This window comes from Hippopotamus amphibius, chromosome 16, assembly GCF_030028045.1.
Source record: "Hippopotamus amphibius kiboko isolate mHipAmp2 chromosome 16, mHipAmp2.hap2, whole genome shotgun sequence".
Taxonomy (NCBI): Eukaryota; Metazoa; Chordata; class Mammalia; order Artiodactyla; family Hippopotamidae; genus Hippopotamus; species Hippopotamus amphibius.
The window spans coordinates 50,376,983-50,387,491 of record NC_080201.1 but is presented as its reverse complement, the minus strand read 5'-3'; the positions used below and the strand labels follow the sequence as shown (position 1 = coordinate 50,387,491).

General features: G+C 38.4%; 1 pseudogene; it reads left to right on the top strand.

Moving 5' to 3' along the window:
- The first annotated feature begins 8,714 nt into the window (after nt 1-8,714).
- Nucleotides 8,715-9,345, top strand: LOC130838087 (centrosomal protein of 78 kDa-like; annotated as a pseudogene).
- The last annotated feature ends 1,164 nt before the right edge of the window (nt 9,346-10,509 follow it).

The window sequence follows — 10,509 nt, the reverse complement described above, 5'->3', positions numbered from 1 at the left end:
AACATCCATTAATAAAAACTCTCAATAAACTGGGTATAGAAGAAATGTACCTCAAAATAGGAACAGCCATATATAACAAACCCACAGCAAACATCACACTCAAGGGTAGAAAACTGAATGCTATCCCCATAAACTCAGGAACAAGACAAAGATGTCCACTCTGCCACTCCTATTCAACATAATATTGGAAGTCTTAGCCAGAGCAATTAGGCAAGAAAAAGAAAAAAAGATCTCCAAATTGGAAAGGAAAAAGAAAACTGACACTATTTTTGGATGTCATGATTTTACATATAGAAAACCCTAACAACCCCACCAAAAATTATTATAAATTATAAATGAAAACAATAAAGTTGCAGGGTATAAAATCAACAGACAAAAATATGTTGCATTTTTATATGCTAAAAATGAGCTAGCAGAAAGAGAAATTAAAAAAGCAATTGCAATTGCAATAAAATAAAAAAAAAAAAGCAATTGCATTTGCAATCACAACAAAAAGAATAAAATACACAGGAAAAAATTTAACCAAGGAGGTGAAAGACCTATACACTGAAAATGATGCAATGTTGAAAGAAACTGAACAAGACACAAATAAATGGAAACAAAGCCCACCTGTGTTCGTGGATTGGAAGAAATAACATTGTTAAAATGTCCATATTACCTATACAATCTACATACTCAATGCAATCCTTATCAAAACCTCAAAGACATTTTTCACAAATAGAACAAAAAATTCTAAAATTTATATGGATCCACAGAAGATCTCAATAGCCAAAGCAATCCTGAGAAAAAGGAAAAAAGCGAAGGTCATACTCTCTGGTCTCAAACTATATAAAAACTATGGTATTGGCAGAAAAACATGGTAATCAAAACTGCATGGTATTGGCAAAAAAACAGATATATAATCAATGGAACAGAATTGACAGCCCAGAAAAAAATCCACACACATATGGATAATTAATTTATGACAAAGGAGCACAGAACATACAATGGAGAAAGGACAGTCTCTTCGATAAATGTTGGAAAAACTAGACATGCACAAAGAAACCGTTATCCCACACCATACACAAAAATCAACTCAAAATTGATTAAAGACTTGAATCTAAGCCCGGAAACCATAAAACTAGAAGAAAACATAGGCAGTACGCTCAGTGACATCAGTGTTAGCAATATCTTTCTAAACATGTCACATGATGTGAGGGAAGCAAAAGCCAAAGGGAAAAATAAACAAATGGAACTACATCAAACTAAAAAGCTTCTGCACAGTTAAGGAAGCCATCAACAAAATGAAAAGATAACCTACCAAATGGGAGAACATATTTGCAAATGATATATCTGATAAGGGGTTAATACCCAAAGTATATAAAGAACTCATACAACTCAACAACAACAAGAAAACAAACAACCCAATTAAAAAGCAAACAGAAACTGAATAGACATTTTTCCAAAGCAGACATCCAGATGGCCAATGGGCACACAAAAAGATGTTTAACATCACAAATTATTAGGGAAATGTAAATCAAAACCACGATGAGATATCACCTCATGCCTGTCAGAATGGGAATTAACAAAAAGGCAAGAAATAACAAGTGTTGGCAAGGATATGTAGAAAAGGGAACCCTCATAAAACCATTGCTGGGAGTGTAAAATGGTACAGTCACTATGGAAAAAATTGAGAATAGAACATATGATCCAGCTATCCCACTTTAGGGGAGAATATTCTTTGTCTTACAAAGAATACAAAAACACTAATTCAAAAAGACATGTAGCCCTATGTTCGTCAAAGCATTATGTACAATAGTAAGAATAAGTGCCCATCACTGGATGAATGGATAAAGATGTGGTAGATATATACAATGAAATACTACTCTGCCATAAAAAAGATGAAATTTTGCCGTTTGCAACAACATGGATGGACCTTGAGGGTATTATGCTAAGTGAAATAAGTCAGATCAAGAAAGACAAATACCATATGATTTCACTCATATGTGGAATACAGAAAGCAAACAACAACAAAATACATAAACAAACCTAACAAAAACAAACACACAGATACAGAAAACAGAACAGTGGTTTCCAGAAGGGAAGGGATGAAGGGGAGGGCACAATGGGTAAAGCGGACCAATTGTGTGGCGGACAGAAATAAAATTTTGGGTAGTGAACATGAAGTAGGGTATACAGAAGTAGAAACATACTGCTGCATACATGAAACCGATACAATGTTATAAACCAATGTTACCTCAATAAAGTATTTTAAAATGAGAAGTCAAGACTGACTACTACTAGGATTTTGGTCTTATTACAGGACTACTGAAGAAGTCATACACTGAGATGGGCAAAACTGTGTGTGGCACGATCTGGGAGGAAGAAGAGCAGGAATTCTGCTTTGGGCATTTTGAGGTTGAGATGCCTATTGCACATCCAAGTGTAGCGAGTTTAATGCTTGAATTTGGAAGAGCGGTCTGGCTGGAGATATAAAATTTGAAATTCTAACACACAGATGGCATTTAAAACTGTGAGAGGTTGAGATCACCAAGGAAGTGAGTGCAGCTTAAAAAACAAAACAAAACAGAAAAGAATCAGCACTGGGTTGTTCAGATCAAGAACCCAAAAGAAAAAGAGGGGGAAAAAAAAGAAAAGAAAAAGAGGGAGCAGTCAAGGACACTGAGAAGCAACAACCCAAGAGATAAGAAAAAAACCAAGAGATTTCAATAGCATTATGCTGAGTGAAAAAAACTTAAAAGGTCACATGATGCATAATTGCATTTATATAACATCCTCAAAAATTTAAAGTTATAGAGAGAGAAAACACATTGGTCATGGGTTATAGATGGTAGTCGGGTAGAAGTGCTAGATATTGCTATAAAGGAATAGCATGAGGTCTATCTTCTTGGTGTTGGAATAATTTTGTATCTTGAATGTGGTGCTGGTTACATATACCTACATTTCTCATAAAGTGACATAGAACTGGGCTTCCCTGATAGCACAGTGGTTAAGAATCCACCTGAGAATGCATGGGACAACTAAGCCCCTGGGCCACAACTACTGAGCCTGTGCTCTAGAGCCCATGAGCCACAACTAATGAGCCCATGTGCTGCAACTACTAAAGCCCGTGCACCTAGAGCCCGTGCTCTGCAATAAGAGAAGCTACTGCAATGAGAAGTCCTGGCACCCCAATGAAGAGTACCCCCTGCTCTCCACAACTAGAGAAAGCCCATGCACAGCAACGAAGACCCAACGCAGCCAACAAATTAAATATATAAATAAATAGTAAATAAATATTTTTAAAAATAATTTTAAAAATAAATAAAATAAATAAATAAAAAGCAAAATGTTTAAATAAAAATGACATAGAACTACATACATACATTTTACCAATGTAAAATCCCTGGCTTTGACATTGGACTGCAATTATGTAAGATGTAACCAATTGGGAGAAACTACGTGATGGATACAAGGGACCTCACTATACAACCTCTGCAACTTTTTGAGAATTCATAATTCTTTCCAATAAAAGTTATTCTTTGGAAAGAAAAAAAAACTCTTGGGACTTCCCTGGTGGCACAGTGGTTAAGAATCCGCCTGCCAACAAGCATTCCATTTTCCCGCCACAAGGGAATGGATTTGTGCCTCAGTAGAAGAAAATACAGGGTGCTAATGGGCATGTAGAAGCAAGCACCTGATCCAGACAGGCTGAGGCAGGGTGGACTTCTTGAGGAAGGGAAACTGTTTATTACCTCTGTTCCACTTCTCTAAATGGAATGCCAATTGGTACTGCATTTTATTCTTCTGTTATTTCTGGGACTGGTATAGCTTCCTCATATAAATCTCAGTTATAATGGATCTCCCATTTGTCTGAAGAATGATTGACATAACACATCAGTGTAATGTCATCAGATAAGCCCTTACATTTACAACAGCCCAGCGAGCTTCTGTTTACCTTTTTCTCACCCTATTACTCTAAGCGAAATTATGACTTCCATGAGAGCTTAAAAGCAAATCTGTCTTGGGGCTTCCCTGGTGGCGCAGTAGTTAAGAGTCCACCTGCCACTGCAGGGGACATGGGTTCAATCCCTGCTCCAGGAAGATCCCACATGCTGCAGAGTAACTAGGCCCATGCACCACAACTATTGAGCCTGCACTTTAGAGCCCGTGAGCCACAACTATTGAGCCCATGTGCCGCAACTACTGAAGCCCACGTGCCTAGAGCCTGTGCTCTGCAACAAGAGAAGCCACTGCAATGAGAAGCCTGTGCACCACAGCAAAGTGTAGCCCCCACTCGCCATAACTAGAGAAAGCCCGTGTGCAGCAACAAAGACCCAACACAGCCAATCAATCAATCAATCAATCAAAACCGCCTGCCAATGCAAGGGACATGGTTCAATCCCTGGTCCAGAAAGATCCCACATGCCACAGAGCAACTAAGCCTGGGTGCCACAACTACTGAGGCTGCACTCTAGAGCCCACGAGCCACAAGTACTGAAGCCCGTACACCTAGAGTCCGTGCTCCGCAACAAGAGAAACCACCACAATGAGAAGCCCGCACACCGCCAGGAAGAGTAGCTCCCGCTCCCCACAACTAGAGAAAGCCCACACACCAACAAAGACCCATTGCAGCCAAAACTAAATAAATAAATAAATAATTTTTTAAAAAGAAAGAAAAAGAAATACAACTGTCCTTATTTGCAGATGACATGATGGTCTATGTAGAAAATTCCAAGGAATATACTCCCCACAAAATGGTAGAACTAATAAGTAGGTTCAACAATGTCACAGAATACAAGATTAACACACAGATCAAAAATCATATCTCCCCTGCCTGCTCCCAAACCTGAAGGGGAAGCTGAGACAAAGCGAGAGAGTAGCACAGACATATATATACTACCAACTGTAAAACAGATAGTCAGTGGGAAGTTGTTGTATAACAAAGGGAGTCCAACTCGAGGATGGAAGATGCCTTAGAGGACTGGGGCGGGGAGGGTGGGGGGGACTCGAGGTGGGGGGAGTCAAGGAAGGGAGGGAATACAGGGATATGTGTATAAAAACAGTTGATTGGGGCTTCCTAGGTGGCGCAGTGGTTAAGAATCCGCCTGCCAATGCAGAGGTCACGGGTTCGATCCCAGCTCCAGGAAGATCCCACATGCCACGGAGCAACTAAGCCCGTGTGCCAAAAAAAAAAAAAAAAAAAAAAAAAACAGTTGATTGAACTTGGTGTACCCCCAATAAATAAATAAATAAATAAATAAATAAATAAATAAATAAAAATCATATCTCCCAAAACAAGCAATTAACAATTGGAAAATGAAATTTAAAAGATGATATACCATTTACAATCACATCAGAAAATGAAACAGATGTAAATCTAACAAAACATATACAGATTACATATGCTAAAAATTACAAAATGCTGATGAAATAAATCAAAGACCTTAACAAAGTTTGAGACATATCCATGTTAACTGATTGAAAACCACAATGTAACAAATTCTAATTCTCCCCAAAGTAATCTATCAGTTAATATAATTTCTTTCAACATACCAAGTATCAAAATATTGCTACTTTGTAGAGATAGACAAACATTATTATGTATATATAATATCTTAATATAATTAACATATCCTAATATAATGGTAGGATATTATATATGTATATATATCAAATAGCTAAAATTTTTTTTGAAAATAAAAGAAGAAAATTTAAGAAATCACACTACCTGATTTTAAGACTTACAAAGCTACAGTAATCAATACAGTGTGGTACTGGAGGAAGGCCACAATTAACAATGGAACAGAACAGAGATTTGATAAATAAACCTACATAAGTCCACCCAATTGATTTTGACAAGTGTGCAAAAGCAATTTATGGAGGAACAATTCTCCATTTCCTCTCAATAAATGATATTGGAATAGTTTAACTTCCACAAGATAAAAAAGAATGAGTGTCAAACCTCATTCGGTAAATGAAAATTTACTCAAGATGATTCAGTGATCTCAAAATAAGTTTACATTTTTAGTAGAAAATATTTTAAAAATTCTTTATGACCTAGGGTTAGGTGAAGAGTTCTTAGACATGACAACAAAAGCCCAATCCAACAAAGAAAAAAAATTGATAAACTGAACTTTATCAAAATTTAAACTTGTATGCAAATATCTGTCTTCCATTAAGAGGATGAAAAGACAAGACATAGAATGGGAAAAAATATTTCCAATTCATATACTGACAAAGGACTAGAACCCGGAATACATGAAAAACTTTCTAAACTCAACAGTACAAAAACAAATAATTCCATTAAAAAATGGGCAACAATTTGTCAAATGTTTATAGCAGCTTCACTTGCCATATTCCCAACTGCAAACAACTTTAATGTCTTTCAGTGGGCAAATGAAGAACGGGGGTGCATCTATACAGTGGAATACTACTAAGCCATGAAAAGGAATGAACTCATGACACTTGAAAAACTGCAATGAATCTCAAGGGTATTGTAATGAGTGAGAAATATCAATCTCAACAGGTTACTTACTGTATGATTCAACTCTTGACAGCACAAAAATCTAGTGATGGAGATCAGTCAGTGCTTATCAAGGTTCTGGGTTGGGGTGAGAGTCCAACTATAAAGGGGTAGCACAAGGGAGTTTCTTGTGTTAATGAAACAGTTGTGTCTCCTGATTGTGGTGGTGGTTACATGAATCTACACGTGACAAAATGTCATGGTATCACACACACACACAGTGAATACATGCAAAAACTACTTAAATTCTAATAAAGCCTGTGTTTAACAGTATTATACCAGTGTCATTTCCTGCTTTTGATCATGTACTATGGTTATGCAAGCTGTTATCACTGGAAAAATGCTTAATCAGGTGTACATGGGAACTCTTCATGCTATGTTTCATAACTTCACGTGCATTTAATTTTTTTTTAAATAAAGAGCGTAAACATAAGGTACTTAGTCTCATAGCCATGCCCCCACCCTCTTTTCCTTAAGCCAACTAGAGATGTTCTTCTCCATGTGGAACAACTGACTAGAGACACAGAGCGGGCAATCAAGAGCTGTTTACTTCCTCTTTCTCTAAGATGAGGCACTAGATCAGCTCTTGATTAGCAGCTTTTCTGTCTGCAAGACTCTGTCACACAGGGACTTCCCTGGTGGCACAGTGGTTATGACTCTGAGCTCCCAATGTAGTAGGGCCCGGTTCAATCCCCGGTCAGGGAACTAGATCCCACACATGTGCCACAACTAAGAGAGTGCATGTCACAACTAAGGAGCCAGCAACCTGCAACTAAGGAGCCCATGTGCCTCAACTAAGGAGCCTGCCTGCCGCAACTAAGCAGCCTGCCTGCCACTACTAAGACCCAGCACAACCAAATAAATAAGTAAAATAAATATTAAAATCTGTTATCATCAAGACTTCAAAAAACACAAAAAAGATTCTGTCACATGCTTAGAAATCTGCCTTCTAAGCAGGAAGCCAAAATACACAAAACAGTGGCACCAGGGGCAGACAGAGCTGGAAGACATTGCTGGCATTTTTTTAAAGATGCCCTTGTACCCTGTAAATTAACATTTTAAACTAACATATGAAGCATAATCCGTGATCTCGTCACCAAATGCTCCCCCCTTTCATGGTTAATTACCTCCATGTTCTTAGCCAATAAGTCTGCCATTTGTCTTACTTTCTGCATTTACTCACCCCCAATTCAAATTCAGCAAATAACCCTTTAATCTTAAGTACAAATTTGCCCTACTTCTACAATTCTCTCCTAACTTCCCACAGACTTTTTTTGCCTCACATGAGGTAAACCACGATTTACATTTTGATTCTTCAAAACTATGCAATAAGAAGCCTGTGCTAAACATCACTCCTGCCAACCTTAAATGAAGATGCCCAGTAAACATAGGATGGTAGTCACCTCTTATTCTAGAAGATGAGGCAGTTGCCAGCACTGTGGATACTACCAGGTTGGCCAAAATGTTCGCTCGGGTTTTTCTGTAACATCATATGGAGTGTTTGCAGTTTCCTCATCATGAGTGAGGTTAAGCGTAGATGCAGAGTCAATACAATTATTAATTCTGCAAAGTGGCCAATTTTTCTCTTGCACTATCTTTTTATGACCTCAAAGTATATATTTGTGTATTAGACATATTAATTACTTTTTATAATATTGTTTAAGCTTTCCTCCTGGCTTGGCATTACAATAAAGTTGGCACAGCTACTAAACCCTGTTTGCAGTAAGTCCTAACATACCTCAGCATGTGTTCGCCAGAATTTTCACTTCCTCATGCTGATTAAATTTTAAACATGAGATATCTTTCTATTTACTTTTCCTTACATTGTATAATGATAAAGAGATTCTGAAGAAATAGTTGAGACTTACTTAACTGATAGAAATCACTGCTGATTTCTGAGAAATGCTACATGCCTTTTATTTCAGAATGAAGAGAAAATCATTTAAACAAAGAGTTACAGAGTCCTTCCTCCTCAGAAGTCAAAGAGGTTTATGATTCCTTGGAAAGGGTTCAGGAAGAGCCAAAAATCAGTTTGAAACAAGCACCACGGCAGGAAAAGCTGGAGGAGTGCCTAAAGCAGTGAAAGGAGGAAAGAGTAATAAGGCTTAAGGCTGATAAACGAGTCCGTGACCTGCAACATGAAAATGCCCAGTTAAGAAATATAAATTTCTCTTTGTCTGAAGCCCTTCATGCACAGCCATTGACAAGCATGACCCTGGATGATGAAGGTGTTTTGGTCAGCACTGCGAATTCTTTTCAGAAGTTGCATGCTTTCTTGGATCTCCTTAAAGATGCTGGGCTTGGTCAGCTGGCCACAATGGCTGGTTTAGATCAGTCAGATTTTCACTTACTAGGTCGTCCCAGATGAATTCTACTCTTAGTAGTCCACCTAAAGAAGAAAAGAAGGCACTAGAAGAAGAAAAACCTGAATCAAAGAGAGTGTCCTAGCACAAATGTAAAATATCCAAGTTTCTATTTGTATGCGGTCAGCTTACAATGAAGGAACATTAATGAAGTTTCCGAAAATTACAGGTGATGCTAGAATTCCTTTGCCTCTTGACTCCTTCCATGTCCCAGTCTCTACTCAGGAGGCCTTAGAAACTTCCAAAGACAACCTGGGGGTCCCAGTCACAGGGCAATGGCAGGAGTCTTTTGAAGATTTCATTACTAGAACAGGTTCTCCTTCAGCAGATGTAACTTCTGGAACTGGAAGTCAAAGAAGAGAGAGGAATTCTCAAGAAATAGCAGGGGAAATGACCAAAACAGATGAATATACCAAAAAACACTCTGCTAAGAAACAACTGGGAAGGACCTGCACTCCCGTTCTGACGCACCCTTAAAGCGGAAAAGCAAAGGAATCGGGCAAAATAGTTCTTGGTTTAATGAACCAATTAAAAGTGAGTCTTCAAAAAAACATTTCTGTGAAGAGACCAGAAAAGTGACTGTTTCATCAAAGACAAGTAAAAGTAAACTCGATCTACTAGAACCCTCTGAAAGTGATACTCTTGGATCTGATTTTGAATTTCAAGAAAGCATGCATACTCTATCACAGCTGACATAGGTCTAAATCTTTTAAAATTATGTTTTTGCCTTCAAACTTTAATAAATCACTTACATTTTAAAAATTAAAATAAATAAAAATAAAATAACTATGAAGCATCTACTATGAGCAAGGCCATTTCGAGGACATGGGAATGCAACACTAATGTATCACATACAATCTCTACCTTCATTGAGCTGTCAGGTGATGCGTGGTGGTCAACTAATGTAGAATTTTGAGGTAAAGCCAAGAGGACTTGTGGACAAAGCACATATTTGGCGTGACAGAGAGATGAGCAGGTATAACTCAGGTCTGGTCTGAGCTGCTGCGACAGGGACAGAGATGGAACCGTGGACGGGTTCTAAGATGTAGGTATGAGGGAAAGTGTAATAATGTCTACATTGTTTACACTGACAAACATCTTTAATGTTTGGTCCTTGATAGGCTCCCCTGTCCCCTCCCTGCTTAATCCCTGCTACCTTGGGGACCATATAACAAAGCCTGCGTGTACACCAGCGGAATTTCAAGCAGAGGCACTCCTGGGCCTTGATGGAACCCACACCCTGGATCCACCTCCTAATCAATAAAGCCAAAGCCTCCTGCCCCACTCTGCTCTGACTTCATTTCCCACCATCCAAGCCTTATCCTGGGGGAATCCCTTTACTATTTACTGTACAGGTAAGAAACTGTATTTCATGTTTATTGGTGCCTGTATGTAAATCATCTCAGCATCCATAGATGTGTGTGTGTGTGTGTGTGTGTGTGTGTGTGTGTGTGTGTGTGTCTGTACTGGGAGTAACTTTGAGGGGTGACCAGCATCCAGCAGGGGACACTAGGCCCCCAAATTAAACAGGAAGGATTATTTTAGAAGGCGTATAATCCTCTCTCCTCATTCATTTGGGCGTTTAATGGTTAAGTTATGCCAAGAAATAATGCCAATCTGCTCCTATGACCCATAGCTTTC